This window comes from Drosophila hydei, unplaced genomic scaffold, assembly GCF_003285905.1.
Source record: "Drosophila hydei strain 15085-1641.00,03,60 unplaced genomic scaffold, DhydRS2 tig00008132-arrow-arrow-pilon, whole genome shotgun sequence".
In the NCBI taxonomy this organism is placed as follows: domain Eukaryota; kingdom Metazoa; phylum Arthropoda; class Insecta; order Diptera; family Drosophilidae; genus Drosophila; species Drosophila hydei.
In genome coordinates, this window is record NW_022045841.1 from 18,898 (window position 1) to 35,621 (window position 16,724).

The window sequence follows — 16,724 nt, forward strand, 5'->3', positions numbered from 1 at the left end:
ATCTTGTTTGTTGCTTTAAAGTATATTGTTATTAATATGTTTTTACAGTAATAGTATTATTTTTTTGTTGGTAGCCTGTATTTTTATGGTAATTTAGTAGTTTTCACAAAAGTATTTTCTCTTATAGTATTTGTTAGTATTTTTTTCAAAGCCGTTAATAAAATACTACTTTGGTGATTTCAAATTTGTGGTTGAGATATTTTTGCATCTAATTTAAATTTGATGTGTGTACTATGAAGGGTTCCCTTTCTTAATATTTTCTCATTTTCAACAGGTGAAAACAATAAATATGTTAAATGTTGCATGCATATACATATATACCCGTATACTCTGATTATATAACTAGGCTACCTAATTAATAATTAATGTTTAATAAAACTCAATTTCAACCTTAATTAAGCTTTTTAAGTAAAATATTTCTTTATAGAAAATCACATATGTCCATAATTGCAAAAAAAAAATATATTATAAAAACTCAATTTTTTGGTCTTAATTCAGTTATGCGTACACATTTAAAATTTGATAAGCTATGAAAGTTGTTTGTTTGTTAATAAAATAAACACAATTAAATTAAGGCTCACCTGCACTGCTCAATATGTTCAATCAATATTAATTAAAATACAGGTATTCTCCCTTAGGCGCATTCACATTCCCATTCCTGGCTTTTGCATGGGTGCTTCGCTTCTGTTGCGGGGCGCGCGGATTCGTTGCGGCGGCTGCCTGCGCCGAGTTTCATAATTCGACTTAAATGCTACGAGGCAATTTGCAGTAGCAAGCAACAACAACGGCAACAACAACAGAAACAGCAACAAAGCACAAACAACATGAACAAAGTGCACATTCCTGCCGCTAAAACGCCGCCTGCTGCTGTTGCTGCTGCTGCCACTGCTGCTGCATTATTACAACTACAACAACAATAACAATAATAACGTGCGGTAGAGAAAAATCATCCACCCACACTTGGACACAACTCAAATAGACCGCAACCCCACGCTGGGCAACCACCACCCACACATAACACAGCGAGAACGAAAGAGTAAGAGAGAGAGAGAGAGTGTTTGCGAGAGCTTTGAGCGCGACTTTTGAACTATGTTGACGCATGCGCTTAGCTAACGGGGTGTTTGGAGCTTTTAAACGATTCGCCGAGTCGTTTGGCCATTTTTGGGTGGTTGTCGTTCAAAGCTCGACGCGCTGTTGCGTCGCATTTATTGTGCAAAGCCATTGCCGCTTGCGACTGACCAAGCGAGGCAAAGTGAATGTGTGTGTGTGTGAGAGAGAGAGAGAGAGAGAGGGAGAGAGACAGCGATTGCAATTGAGCGTGTGCTCTTTGCGAAGCTTTCAACTGCCATTCTACTTTCCAAAGTTCAATTGAGAAATTCTGCCCGACGAGCGTGTGCGACTTTTTGGCCAGTTTTACGAAAGACGTTCGCGTGTGCGGTAACGGTAAATCCAACACAATTGGTAAACAAAAACAAATGTCGCTGGCTGAAGTGAGAGAGAGGCGCGGGGGTTGAAATCTAACATTGCATCAGCAAAAGGCGCAATTAAAAAGCATATTTCGAATATACATTATTGATAACAAAAATAATAAATACAATATATATTTAAAAAGAGTCGAAAAAAAAATATATATATAAATATATATATTTATTGTTAACTGCAACTTAAAGGACAAAGCATTAAAGTGGGATTTGCTCTGCCGTGCCGGGCTAACTGTAACTGTAAATTGTACACGCCGTGTTGCGCCTTCACCCAAGGGTGAACGGAATCGTTCCACCCTCCTTGAATAAACTTTCCATCCCAATCGTGTGCTGTGTGAAAATCACACAGAAAAACAAGAGCAGAGTTTTAGTTTTTATTCGCAACAGCCATTTGCTTAGTGCCACAGCAAAGCCGCGGGCGTGGCGTCCACGGACACGGACACGGCCAGGGACACAGAGACAGCGGCAGCCGCAGCAGCAGCCGTTGCAACGGGACTATTTCACATTTTGTTCTGGCTGTGTTAATTTGTCGTGCATTTGCAGCAACTGTGAAAAATAACTGCGAAAACTTCAACTCGCAAAAGAGGAAAAGAGTTTTTTAGGTGAGTGCGAATATAGTTGATGGCAGATCATATATTTGGCATTTTTTTGTATGATAAATTGGATTTATTGCTGCTCTATAAACTAACTATTATAACACACATAAAAACTCTATGAAGTTAAAAAATATTTGTTGTATTAAAAACTTTTTATTATATAAAAAAAGGACAAAAATCGAAGTTTTTTAAAGGAACTTTTTTATCACAGGGTGGCAAATATTTCGAGTTCGACTATATTATAAAATTAAAATTAGTTAATTAAATGAAAATTAGTATAAAATCGAATATTTCTTAAATTTTCTAAATTTCTAAAGGCTTGCCACTTTCGCTCAGTGTAGTCAGTTAAAAAATGCGCAACTGATGCACTGAAGTGATTTAGTCAACAGCCAATACAATAAGGTAGTTAAGGGCTTACGCAAACAAAAGTGACCAAAGTCAATTCATATTAAGGGTCAGCCAGCAGCCCAGCTGTCCCAGAAACCAGTTCGCAGAGCCAAATTCAAATCCAAATTCAAGCTCACAGGCGCAGCCATCCAAATCCACATATGTATGCACAGTGGGCAGTCAACTAACTAAACAAAAGAAGGCAATTCTGAAGAGCTTAAAATGCGTTTTGTCAACATTAGACAAAAGGCCAGTTGACTCTGTGTGAGGGGGTTGGGGGTTGGGGGTTGGGGGTTACGTGTCATGTGTGGATAAGGGGAATGATTAATGCTGCTAAAATTGCTTTCGAATTGCCGCCAACACAACAGCAGCAACAGCAGCTACAATGCTAGATGCTGTGCGGACTTTGTGAGCTGGAAACTGGAAAATGCACAAAGTGTTGCCGCATCGCGCCGCCTGTTGCCGCCAACCCTCAAGGACGACAAACAACCCTCGTCTTCAAGCAGCAGCAGCAGCAGCAGCATCACGACTGCAACTGCAGCAATGATGAATAATTCAAATTCAGACGCATCTCGTATGCATGTGCATATAAAAGCAGTCAAGACCAGCTGAGTAACGGTAACTTGCACAATACGTAGCAGGTAACCGGGGCTTAAGTGCATTATCCTTGAGCCCGTTCGCCGCTCAACCCCCGACCTCCAACCGTCCCACCAAAATAATTGCTCAAATCTTGGAGCTTGCGCCCAAAACCAAGTTCCCTCAATGCTGTTCGAGGCCTCGGCGGGTCCTTGACTCGCATGAATTCGCCCCGCCAAAAGCCCCAACCACCTAACCACGTCTTACACCACCTTTGGTCCGTGCACCTGCTGTGATCAATCATCAAGGGATGCTCCGCCTGAGCTGTTTGTTTTCTTTCCTCATGAACTCACGCGGAATTTCATATATTTCACTTTTAATTTAAAGAAAACATATCAAAAGCAATTTGCTTGAAATCATTTTGCACTTTATTTATTTAAGTAACAATAACATAATTTTTTTAATTCATGGGCATAGTTTGTATGTCTTAGTTATTAAACATATATTAAAAATAAAACTGAAGTTTATATTTTTCTTGAAACATAAGAATAAATATTAAAATAATAAAAAAATAATAAAAAAAATTTAAAAACATTTTAAGAAAATTTCTAAAAATATTTTGAAAAAAATTTTGAAAATATTTTGAAAAAATACATAAAAAATTATGTTTGCCTTATTTGCCCTTAAGACTTCCTAACTTACTTTATACACTCGCAAAATCAGTTCCAACAATCGCCGTTTAACTAACGACGATTTGTTTTACAACTCACAAACTTCTCCACAAATTATTTAAAGTATGCACTAGCCACGCCTACAAGATGACAGACAATTAAAATAAATGATATGCCCCACCAATTATTGTCTCATTAGCTTCCCTCGTCAACGAACTAAAGTTATATGTGACCCATAAAGAGCACAAATCAATATTGTTCATAGGTCAAGAAAACATGTTTTCAACTCATTTGAATACCATTTCAGCTGCTAACAGGGTGTGCAGCAGTCGTGTATGCTCAACTGCAACTGTGGCTGCCTGTTCTCAGGTATTGAGTGCTGCAATTTCTGTGTTGACTTTACGCTGTCTAATGAGAAGTATTGAGCCAGTGCTCAATATAAAGATATCAGAGCAGAGCTTGGGCCGCATCCTGAGCTCCTTAACGGCATTGGCGAGTGAGGTCCTTGTGTTGATGGGCGGGCGTGGCAGGAGGTGCGACTTTAGCTTTGGCTATTTCCACGCCACGGGCACGTTTCGCTTTTCCTAGCTAAATTAGATTGCGTGCAGACTGTGGGCGAATTGCCGGACAGGTGCAAACGGTGTTCTGACTGACAGCGAGTCACACACACAGACACATACATACAGTGGGCCGTTGCGTGTGCAACTATTGACAGGGCACCGTGGGGTTGGGCTGTGGTTCGTGCTATGCAGGGCAACTAATCTCCTTAGTGCTATTAATTATGTGCCCCGACGCCATTTTGTTAACCAGGGCAACGCGCAACCAAAGCCTGAATATGCGTTTCCAAAGCCGCGCTCACTCTTACACCGAGCCATTGTTTCGCTGTTCCGTTAAACTTTATCCTTCTAGCGGCCCTGATAAGCCAGCCAGCGAGCCAGCCACAAAGGCGAACGCTTCACGCAACTTCTGCATGCTTCCAGATTACTCAACGCCTCGCACCACAACGAAGCGGTTCCAAGAACTTTGTTCCCGGCTCAGCTGTTTGTATTAGCACTTTTATCCGAACAAAATAAAAAACAAATGTGCATACTATGTGTATGTGTGTGTGTGTAGGAGTAGGAATGTCGAATACACTTGTATGAGTAGGCGAAATACACTATAAAAAGCTGGTTTTACTTTAAATTTAATGGGTTATGATAGACTTCGATTGATTGCAAGATGAGTTCTAATATTTATGTAGAAGTTAGGTAGATCAAACTTGGAATAATATTAATAATATTAATATATTAATTAATTTACTAGAATTATCAAATTTAGTTATGAATATGGAGCAAAGAGATTGAAGGAATGAAGCTGAATTTTACTCGTGCTCGTTATATTTAAGAACTAAAAATATTAAACTCTTGCAATCGAGTTTGCTTAGTAATAGAAATTTTCATAAGAGCACAGCACCAGCTGAGTCTGAAGATGAAAAATGTCAGCGTTGACTTCTGATATAAAACTCAGAGACTGAACTTCACCCAAACTGAAGGCTAAACTTATTATTGCATAAGTTGCAAGCAGAAAGCAGCTAGAACAAGATAAGCTGCAACTTTTTGCTGTTGTCAGGCCTTAAAGGGATTTCTGTAGACTACACAAAAAAAGAAAACAAATTATGTAAAAATTAAATTGTGAGACATCTAAAGGCATTGTAATTATAACATATTAATTATTTCAGCTTAATCCCCACAACTCAACTCAAATACCAAATTAGGCAAAGAATCTTTGGAAATTATCACAATTATGAAATGATTATTATGCAAACTCTAGTATGCCATATATTGCGTATACGACTCGTGTGCCTGGCACATATATGAAATAGATGAGGCACACAGCTGAGTGTGGGATGCGTAATTGCAAAGCTTGTTTCTGGCCAATTAAGTGCAAATTATATTATAAAAAAAGCTGCGTACGCCCACGAAGTTTTCACAATTCAATTTCAATGCCAGCTCCAGTCTGTCCGTCTGTCAGCTGCGCCGCCAAACAAATCAGAAGCAGCAGCAGCAGCAGCATTTCAAGTCAAGCCACCCATTTGACTATGGCGTGCGTAAGTGAGTGTGATGTGTGTGTGTGTTGCTTGATGTTTCTTCAGGCCGCAGCCACAGCGCGTAAGTGAATGAATGGAAATGAAAAAGTGCTGGTGGCACAGAAACTACGTGATCCGCATGCCAAACAGTCGACTGACATTAAATGACTTGGACGACGGGTGAGACTGACAAGTGCCGAGTGTGCGGTGGGCAGTGGGCGGTGGGCGGTGGGCGGTGTGTGATGGGCAGTGAATGGTCGCTGACTGCCCAACCGTAACAGCAACTGGTCAATGCCTCAGCCTCAATACAATACCACGCTGTGCACACACACGCACACCCACACACACACACACACACACACTGAGCAAATTAAATAATTTGTATTTCTGCAATTGTTGGCATTTGAGCTTGAATTCTCTGCGCCGCTGGAACATGTCAGTGGACGAAAATATTTGTTGTCTTCAAATTAATTAAATTGTCTCCAAATGCCATTAGACAAAATGAACCCAGAAATAGCAGCAAATTAAATTCAAAACGATGCCGTAGCACAGTCGTAAATATTAAATCAGATTTGATTGCTCCGATTCGCTGGGCACTCAGATTTTTCGAGACTTCTTTCGAGTGGCTGTAATAGGCTCGCCAGCTGACTTTTCTCTCTGTGCTCTCTGGGCTCTCTGTGTTGGCGAAAGGTCACAGCAGCTGACCGGAAAAATGTGTAATTAAACTTTTAATTAAAATCATAGCAGCCATTGCCAGGGAACACGAAATTAGCCAACCTTTTGCCAAGCGAATCTTCTTATTTCATATAATTTACGTGGCGCTGCGATTAATTGTCGGAAAATTATAATTTTAAGCTTGGCTCACAAATGGGCCTAATTCTGCTATGAGGCTGAAGGCATATTTGAGCAATGAAACTCTAAGGAAGAGGTGTCTAAGAGACAATGAGAACAAAGTAAGATAGCAAGAGAGCGTAAAGGAGGGAGAGAGCAAGAAGGTGAAAGGGAGATAGATTGAAATGAAGAGAGTGAAAGGGGGGCGAGAGAGAGAATGGAAAAGTCTCACAGAGAGAGGAAAGGGAGCGGGAGATGCAGAGAGCGAGAGAGAGAGAGAGCGCGACAGTGGGGAAGAAAGTGAGAGAAATGTAGAGAAAGAGAAACAATTAAAAGTTTTTAATCTTAAAAATAGAATTCAAATACAATCCGCATTGACATAATTTCTTAGAACTATGAAGTAATAAAGGAAAATATATATAGTACATATAAATATAAATATATATATATATATATATATATATATATATATATATATATAAGAAGATAAGAGTGCATATGATGATATGAAATAATCCGTTTAGCTCTTTACACTTCATAAGAAAACTTAATTTTTGAGATAAAGTCTGAGGTCATATAGTCCCTTTTAGGTAAAGACAAAAGTAAATATAAGATATTAAAAAAAAAATTAAAAATTTGTATTTGATTTCATATTAAATTCCACAATTTAAATTTATTAAATAAAAACAATTATATATTATTTATATTACCCATATATCTATCCTTAATTTAAATATTTTTATCAGCATCCAGTTCTCATATAAGTCCATATATATTAGCCTGAGTTTCTGAGACGCTAGGCCACAGACTACTTAACTATTAATTATTAAACATTTACTGCAAGCATTTCTTATGCTGTACTGACAATTTTGCAATATTCACGTATTCAGATTAAAGAAATCCACATTTTTCCATGAAAGACCAACTTATTTCCACCTTAATCGAAGTATTTAAAATGAAAAGCCAAACAAATGAAAACAATTTATGGATCAGATTACGATTGAATGGGACACAATCGGGTCTTGCCAATTACCGAGGCTTAATAATAAATAAAAGCAACTATAAATCAGTAACGTTGCACCACAAACAAATATATATATATATATGTAAAAATAAATAATGTATATTGCACTTTGCTTACATATATTCATGACGTTTATGCTTATAGATCTTGTCGCAATAACAAGTGAATTGGTCAATTAGTGCGGGTTTCCCATTGATGTATTGCTCCAAGACAACGGCATATTTTATAGGTGTATAGTGTATTTAATACAGGTAATAAATTATGAGCAAGCGATAGCAGCAATTCATCCAGGAAGCTCAGCATGACAAGCATTGGCTCAGGGGCGGCTGGGCAGGAGAATGCGAAAACATTATTTTTGAGCACCTGCAGTTGTTCCAAATAACACACACACACACATGTGTGTGTGTAGACACCCCTCGCACACGACTCATTTATTAGATTGCATGCAGAAACGATGTCAATATAAAAGGAACCCAAGGTTTAAAGGTAAAAGCAGAAAATGTGTAACCATAAACCAGCTGGTAACCACAAAAACAATTTGATGGTTGAGCGTTGAGGTGAGGTGAGGGGCATGGGCGTCGCTGAGCTGGGCTGGGCTGTGGGTTCGTGTACGGGTGTGCATGTTAATGGTTGTATGCCGGGTGGGTGTCAGGGAAACAATTGTGTGTCATGCACTTTCAACCCCAGCGCCGTCATGTCTGGAGCTCAGTTCTGGACTGCCAGCTACAGTTAATGGTAGGAGATGGAGTTGGGGCGTGAGCTGGCCATGAGCCAATGGACTCAATTGAGCAGCAACAACAACGGCAACAAAGAAGCAACAGTCTGTTGGAGCAAGCTTTAGCCTTTCTAGCTTTCCGTTTGTCGCTGAGTGACATCGCATCTGTAACCCCGCGGCGCAGCAGACACGTGGCCCGTGTCTGTCCCGGTCTGTCGCCCTCTGGCAGCTACATCATTATTTTAGCCAGTGGCAAATGTTGTGCCAACCCTTCAGCCGCAGTGCGTTTTAATTTTGTTTGATGTATTACCCAAAAAGCAGCACAGCAAATGAACTTTGCGTGGGGTAGCTTGGTTCACACTGTTCGTATGAGAAACATATTTAGATGTCAACTGACATTACTATGCAGATTTCTCTGATTTCCATTTGGTATTACGCGCCGAGCAAACAGCAATTTCCGCACACAAATTCAATAAACCGGTTCACCATCATCATCGTCATCGTCAGCATCATCATTGTCTGCCGTGGGCTCTTAGCCGGGCCCAAAATCCTGCCTTCGATTCTACCGAAAAGCCATAAAAAGCTAAAAGAAGGCCAGCCACCAAAATTGCGTTCGAGTGTACATTGGATGAACTCTTAAAAAGCCAGCCACAGACACAGAGTTGAAGCGCTAACAAAAGGTGGCAAACGACGCGCTAATACTCTTACCAGCTTAGTTGGGCTGATTGTGACAGGGCTGTACCTATATGTAGCCTCAAAGGTATATAGAGCATGCCTCATATGAAACTCTCAATCAGCTATATTTTTTTATAAATATTCTTGGCTCATGGCAAACTTGATGGCATAGTGCTTGTAGCCATTGTTGGCGAGTCTAAAAACTCCATCAACATCAATGCAATTCCATTAGCACGAAATGATTTGATGCGCTCCGTTATCTCTGTAGTGTCAAGCGTTCAAAGGGACATCGACTGGGCAAACAACACGAAGCAATCGCAATTGGAAAGCCATAAACGCGCATTGAACTGTGCAGCGTCGCTCGCTGTTAGCTTTAGCTTCTGCTGCTGCTTCTGCTTCTGCTTTTGCTTTTGCTTTTGCTTTTACTTCAGCTCGCAGACAATTTTTTATGTGCACACTGAAAGCTGAGCCACTCAGAGCTTAGAGCATTCGACACTAGACGAAAGCCAGCTAAAGCAGCGCACCTAGCATAAAAAGCAAGCTTTAAAGACATTTTTTTGCAAATCTTCTGTTGATTTATGTTTGCTTAGTGCCCCATATAAAAGATCCAGAAATGTTACTATGAGAGCAATATGTTATATTAGTATTAGTATTAGTATTAGTATTAGTATTAGTATTAGTATTAGTATTAGTATTAGTATTAGTATTAGTATTAGTATTAGTATTAGTATTAGTATTAGTATTAGTATTAGTATTAGTATTAGTATTAGTATTAGTATTAGTATTAGTATTAGTATTAGTATTAGTATTAGTATTAGTATTAGTATTAGTATTAGTATTAGTATTAGTATTAGTATTAGTATTAGTATTAGTATTAGTATTAGTATTAGTATTAGTATTAGTATTAGTATTAGTATTAGTATTAGTATTAGTATTAGTATTAGTATTAGTATTAGTATTAGTATTAGTATTAGTATTAGTATTAGTATTAGTATTAGTATTAGTATTAGTATTAGTATTAGTATTAGTATTAGTATTAGTATTAGTATTAGTATTAGTATTAGTATTAGTATTAGTATTAGTATTAGTATTAGTATTAGTATTAGTATTAGTATTAGTATTAGTATTAGTATTAGTATTAGTATTAGTATTAGTATTAGTATTAGTATTAGTATTAGTATTAGTATTAGTATTAGTATTAGTATTAGTATTAGTATTAGTATTAGTATTAGTATTAGTATTAGTATTAGTATTAGTATTAGTATTAGTATTAGTATTAGTATTAGTATTAGTATTAGTATTAGTATTAGTATTAGTATTAGTATTAGTATTAGTATTAGTATTAGTATTAGTATTAGTATTAGTATTAGTATTAGTATTAGTATTAGTATTAGTATTCGTCTTCGTCCTTCGTCTTCGTCTTCGTCTTCAGTCTTCGTCTTCGTCTTCGTCTTCCTCTTCGTCTTCGTCTTCGTCTTCGTCTTCGTCTTCGTCTTCGTGTTCCTCTTCTTCCTCTCCTTCTTCTCCTCCCCCTTTTCCTTCCTTTTCCTTGTTTCTTCTCCCCCTCCCTCTTCTTCTCTCCCTTCTCCTTCTCTTCTTTTCTTATCATTACATTCTCATTATCATTAGTTTTAACATTCAACTCACAGTATTCAATAGGACGTAACTAAGTCTAAAAATAGCAGGGCTTCTGCTAAATTATGATTATGAATAGTATTTTGGGGCATGGCATGGAGGCTGGGGCTCGGGGCTTGGGGATTGCATAATTCATTTAAGTCAGATTCAGTTGCGTTGCTAATGGAGCTGTTTTGTTATTATTTACCTCAGTGGGACAAATCACACGCTGCATTTCTAATGGAACTCGCTACACACACACGCACACACACACGCACAAATTAAATGATGGCGGCAGTCCCTGGACATGTGCCCACTAATTGAAATGGACTGCGAGTGACCCGAAAATCCTATTACCCTTATCCAAGCAGCAGGCAGCATGCACTACTGGGCGCCAGGGCGCAGAATTCTAAACTAGAATCGGTTATAGGGGCTGCTCCATTAAGAAGACCCGGAAATCTAAATAGAACCAACTGACTGACTGAATGCATAGAGGCAACACTTGATGGAGAGAGATAGAGAGAGATATGTAAATATTAACTTAGGCATTCAATTTAAATGCATCTTTAATTTGTTGCTGAGGAGCGAGCGAGCGAGCGAGCGAGTTAGGCAAAACTTTATGGGTTTCGCTTTAACTACTTAGAGGCGGGCGGGTGGGCGGCATGCCACAGAGCAGAGGCGCTGCAATGGAATGCTGTATGTAATGCACACCTGCCACATGGCTGCCAGGTAAATAGGCGACAGCTGCCCCGGGCGAGGCATTAATTCCGGCAGCCGCGACTACAGATGCAGATGCAGCAGCTGGAATGTGGCAGCGTTTGGAAGGGGATGGAATGGAATGGGCTGGAATGGAACGCCTGAGCCATATATGAAATGCCGACGAAGCTGGCGCTTAGAAGTATGAAGTAATGGGAATTCTGAGAGGGAAGCACATGCTGTGAAACTTGGTGTCGATTCCGGAAGGAGTTAGTTTCCCTCTCTGTATGTGTGTGTGGCTGAAAAGCAGGAAAATGGAATAGGAAATTGAGCGTGTCTAATGCGTGCTTATGGCGCACATTTTAATAGAATTTTTCAGAGTCGTGTGTAGACAAGCAACAGGTGAGTAGGTGAGCAGGTGAGCAGCTGAGCAACTGCCAGTTATAGCCGTTGCTCTCGTTTCTTTTATTAAAATCGTGCTACCTGTCAAAGTAACTCGATTTCCGTTGGCATTTGCATATTGTCGCCAAACTGGAACTTGGCAAATTTCTATCATTTTTCATATATGTTGCACGTTGCGACGTGGCATTCTACAATATTAAAGAAGTTTCATTTTGTTACACAAACACAAACGTGCGTCTGTGTGTGTGTGTGTGTGGCATCTGTATCTGCACTCAAGTCGCGTTTGCTGCTGCCGTTGCAAATAAATTTGTCAAATTGCATTCACAATTCGCTGTTTTTCTTTGCTCTCGCTTATGAAACTGTGCGGTGTTCAGTGGGTGGTGCGGTGGTTGGTGCGGCGGCTGCATGTTGCAACTGAAGCTGAAGCTGAAGCAGCCGCAAACAAGCGACACAGCAATGTGTCGCTCCGCATGTCGCTTTGGTCTGTCTCTGTGCCACGTCCTCACGTGCTCCACTCCACCACCAGCGCCAGCACCACTGCCACCCAGCCACTGACAGCTCTTACACATTTCATTTTATTGTCACGTACGCGTTCATTTCGTAGTTTCTCTTTATGGTAGGTCGGTGCTGGTTTTCCACCAAAAATTATTTCTATTGCCAGACAGTCCGCCTTGTAAGGCCATGCCCAGATGTCGTATTTCACTTCACTTGTACTTGTTCATAAGTCTCTGCTTCTTCTGCTTCTTGTTTTATGTTGAGCTTCATTTACATACAGGGTGGCTCAAGTAAGCAATTAAGAAGCTATAATAATCAGCTTGTCGCAAATAAATGCTTCATTTCAAAAGGGCGTTTTACTTACTTCAAAGAAATTACAAGCAAATATATAGACACTTGTTCGTTTATATATATATATATATATTTCTAGAGAACCTCTTAACTACAAACTTGTGCAATTGCATTGAATTGAAGTTAAGTAGCAAAGCGATTGGAAAACTGTTTCATGTCAAACTAAATAAGTACAGTTATTTTGTTACTTTTCTTCGAAATGCTCAGCTTTGAAAATTGCAATTTCCTGTATAATGTTTTAGCTGCAATTTTTGCAGCAGTTAGCAGTGGGCGTGTCCTAAAGTTGTAGTCCATGAAGTCGACTTACTGCGTGTGCTTTGCCTTAAGCTGGTCTATGTTGGGTATTTTCTAGTCGAGCACTATCAACTAGAGCGCGCTTACTTCATCCATGCTGCAAGAGTGCCACGCTTTAAATTTAATATTGACTAACAATTAATTATAGCTGACAATATAATATATAATTAATCTTGAACATAAATAATAAATAAATCTAAAATATATTTAATATTTTTTGTTTATGTTTGCCAAACAGTAAAATAGTGTTTATTTGGCTCAACATGATTTATTATCGTTGCTTTTTGCGCTTTTATTTTGTGTTCTTTGTCAAGCTTAAATTACATGGCGAAAAACAAAACAATTGTGATTCTAATAGTTTGTTTTTAATACATTAGTTTAATTAATAGACTGCTTTGGGAATGGGTATGAGTGTGTGTATATATAATATATATATTAAAGTTGTAAAATAATTGCTATGCAATGCGAGGCTCATTCGCCTACCTTAAGCCTCCTTTCTTCCTCCACTTTGCAAGCCCTACAGAAGTCTCTAAGCAGCTTCTATTGCAGCAATCCACTTTCGAGTGGCAAAATTGATTTTAAATTGATGCAAATCAATGCAAAAGCGGATTGACTGGAGAGAGCAGATTACTTTGAAACAGAATAAAGCAGTTTTCATTATTATTTTAATATATTTGCATTATTAGCAGCAAATTATAGAAGCAAACTCTCGTCTGAATGTCTTTAATCCACCAATAATTTATTGGCATTAACAAAAGTTAAACAGATAATAATTTAGATATTTTTCCACCCCAAAATATAATAAATAATTTAAGCCTAAACTTATATCAATGGAAAATTTTTATTTATTTTTTATTTTATTTTTTTATTTACAATAATATTAAATAAAAATATACTTTAAAGTGCTTTAAATTATTTATAAATAAAACAATTCCTTTTAACATTTTATTCAATATCATACACCACATCTGTGGTCTGCTCTTGGCCAGGCAGCTTAAAGAGTTAATCAGTCAGTCAATCGATCAGTCAGTCAATCAGAAATCGCTGTGTTTGTAATTCGTAAATTGACATCTGTAACTCGAAATCTGTTAGCATCTCACTGGGAAGCTGCATCTGCATAGCTCAGCACATTCGCAGTTGCGATGCAATTAAATCGGACAGGCAGACGGACGAGAATAGAAGCTAAGAAAAACCTGATAAATGTCAAATGGAAAGCAGAAATGCTGATGATAAAAAGTCAGCAAGCCGAAGAAGAGGCGACCGCAGTCAATTTGTAAAAATAGAGGAGTATGCGTGCTCAGGGCTAAAGGAGGAATTTACTCGAGCTGAGCTAGAGGAGCAGCTGCACTTAGTTAATTGAGAATTAGAAACACTTTGCCGCTCGCTGTTCGCGTGCTGCATTAACTTTAACTTTGGTAATCAGCTTTGAGTAAGTTTTACAAAATGAATTAAAATTCCTTGCAATGAATTAAAGCACGAGACTTAAGAGCCAGCTAGCCATCTATGAGCAGTCCAGCGGTCCTCGGAGAGGCAGGACACATTTGTAGAGCGCTAATTCAGTTTGCCGTATCATCTTGAAGTTCGTGTGCCGCGCAAAAAGTTTGCCTTTTCCCTCTTTATTTTTTCGGCACTCCGTGGATTACACGCAGATGCAGCTGTAGCGGCAGACGACAGGAAATATGAAAACTAACAGACTTATTGCATTACTTACGCTAAATAACCCACTTACAAAAGCGGCGCACATGAAAAACGAACAGGATGGCTCAATGACAAAATGAGCAGCAGCAGCAGCAGCAGCTGAAGCAGTAGAGGAAGATGATGATGATTAAGAAGGTAGCTAGCTAGCTAGCTGGCAAATGCGTACGGCAAACCGTAAACCGTAACCGGTAAACGGTAAACGTAATGCTGATGGTGATAATGATAATGATGATGCGGGCAACTTATTAAATTCTGCAACGGATGCTTGCAAGTAGAGTTACAACCGCTGACAGTCAGCACGCTCCCTTCTGCCCAAAAACCTGGCTGAGCAGAGCCGAGCATGACAATTGCACAAGGCAACTTGACAGCCACACTGACAGCCTCTCAGCCTCCCAGCCTCCCAGACTCCCAGCTGATGAAGTTTTTGCTATTGCCTGGCTGAATGCATGAAAAATCTCAGCTACGTGCTTCATGCCACATGAATGTGCGAGTACAGGTAACCAAAGGAAAACAGATCGATGAAGCAGATGTGTTTTGGCTATGCCATACCCTGTGCTGCAGTGTTCATGTTTTGGCAATGCATTTAAAACGTGTTGAGTTGAGTTGCTGTTAATTGATAATTGACATCAGTTGCCCAGAATATAGTAAGCACACTCATTTCCTATAGAGTATTCGATGGCCATTCAATACTTTGTGTGCCTCACTTTGGGTTCTCTTTCTATTCGCATGGGTCATAAGATTTGCATTCAGAGAATTTGTTCGGTATTTGCTTTTCCTCTGCTGCTCGCACGCCTTGCCGTCTTTTGTTAATAGTTGGAAAAAGCTCTTGAATTTCACATCTGACTCTGGAGTTGCACAAAAATCTGCATGTTGCACACAGATTCATCACAGTTGTGTGGAGCTTGGAGCGTGGAGCCAAGAGGCTGCACTTGTATGTATCTTAAATTTCAATAGGAATAACAATACAGCAGCTGCGTGCTCTGTGCTCTGTGCTTTAAGTTCTGCACTCGAGAGAGTCTTTGGTTTCGTGTGTTTGTATTCAAATTTATGCAGGCGGGCAGCGGGGGTCGACGTCGGCGTCGGCGTCGGCGTCGGCCAAAGATGAAAATGAAAATCTAATATGCTAGAAAACCCAATTAAATGCTGCACAAAGCAAGCACAAGGCAGCTGGAAATAATTCTGTTTACGCTCAGCCCGAGACAAGTTAAATCTTTTCTTCTGCGCACAGCGCGCCAGCTGAGACAGGACTCCGCAGCGCCTGGGGTTAGGCTAGGAAAAAGCGCAGCGCGTTCACATTTGATTGGATTTGCCAGGCGCGCCAAACTGAAGCTATACAAATTTGAATGCCGCACTGAAATATGACACGAAATAAAGCTAGTTTGGCTCTCATTTCTAATTGTTGTGGAAATTCATTTAATTCTTTCTCTTGCAGCTGCCACAGTTGCGAGCCACTGCAGGACGCCGGCTGCCCATGTGAGGTAAGTTGGAGAATTGAATTTGTCCAGCCATTGGGCACATTTCGTATTTCAGTCACGACACTTGCGCTGGTTGCCAAAAAAGAAGAAGAAGCTAAGGAAACGAGTCAACGCCACACAAATACAGCTCAGCGCATTTTTATGGCAATCGTCACTATTACAACAGAAATACGTGAGACTATTTCCGAGTCATTTTATACGTAGTATATATGTTACTTCACGTATTTTTTACAATTTCTCTAACTACTCACATAAACCTTGAACTTTCGAAATGGCAAATAAGTTTGACTGCCTCCGGAATACCCTGTATTTTAAGCAAGTTTGCTTGAAGAGAAGTTTTTTAAAATTGGCTAGGGTTAAGGAATTACATGAACTCTGTCTTGGCAGCCTTAAGACTGCTGCCTGAACACATTCTAAAGCATGCTTCAGAACTAAGACTGCTGCTTAGAGTTCACTAAGGCACATTCTAGAGAGCTCTGACTTGAACTCAATATAGCTAAAGTATAATGGGACATTCTAGAAGATCATTCAAGCTTCAGAGTTATGCCTAGAGTTCATTAGGCCAAACTCTAGATGAAGACTAAAGACTTTGTGCTGAGCTCACTGCATATTCCATATTCCTTCATATGCATATTCCAGAGGATCGTTAAAAGGAACAGTCTAGAGAATCAGCTAAGT

General features: G+C 39.3%; 1 long non-coding RNA gene across 1 annotated transcript in view; it reads left to right on the forward strand.

Annotated features, from left to right (window-relative positions):
- The first annotated feature begins 1,665 nt into the window (after nucleotides 1-1,665).
- LOC115483438 overlaps nucleotides 1,666-16,724 on the forward strand; it is a 34,320-nt gene continuing 19,261 nt past the window's right edge. The window contains exons 1-2 of the long non-coding RNA XR_003944352.1: nucleotides 1,666-2,083; nucleotides 16,004-16,049. This is a non-coding gene — a long non-coding RNA (uncharacterized LOC115483438). The remainder of the gene's footprint in view (nucleotides 2,084-16,003; nucleotides 16,050-16,724) is intronic.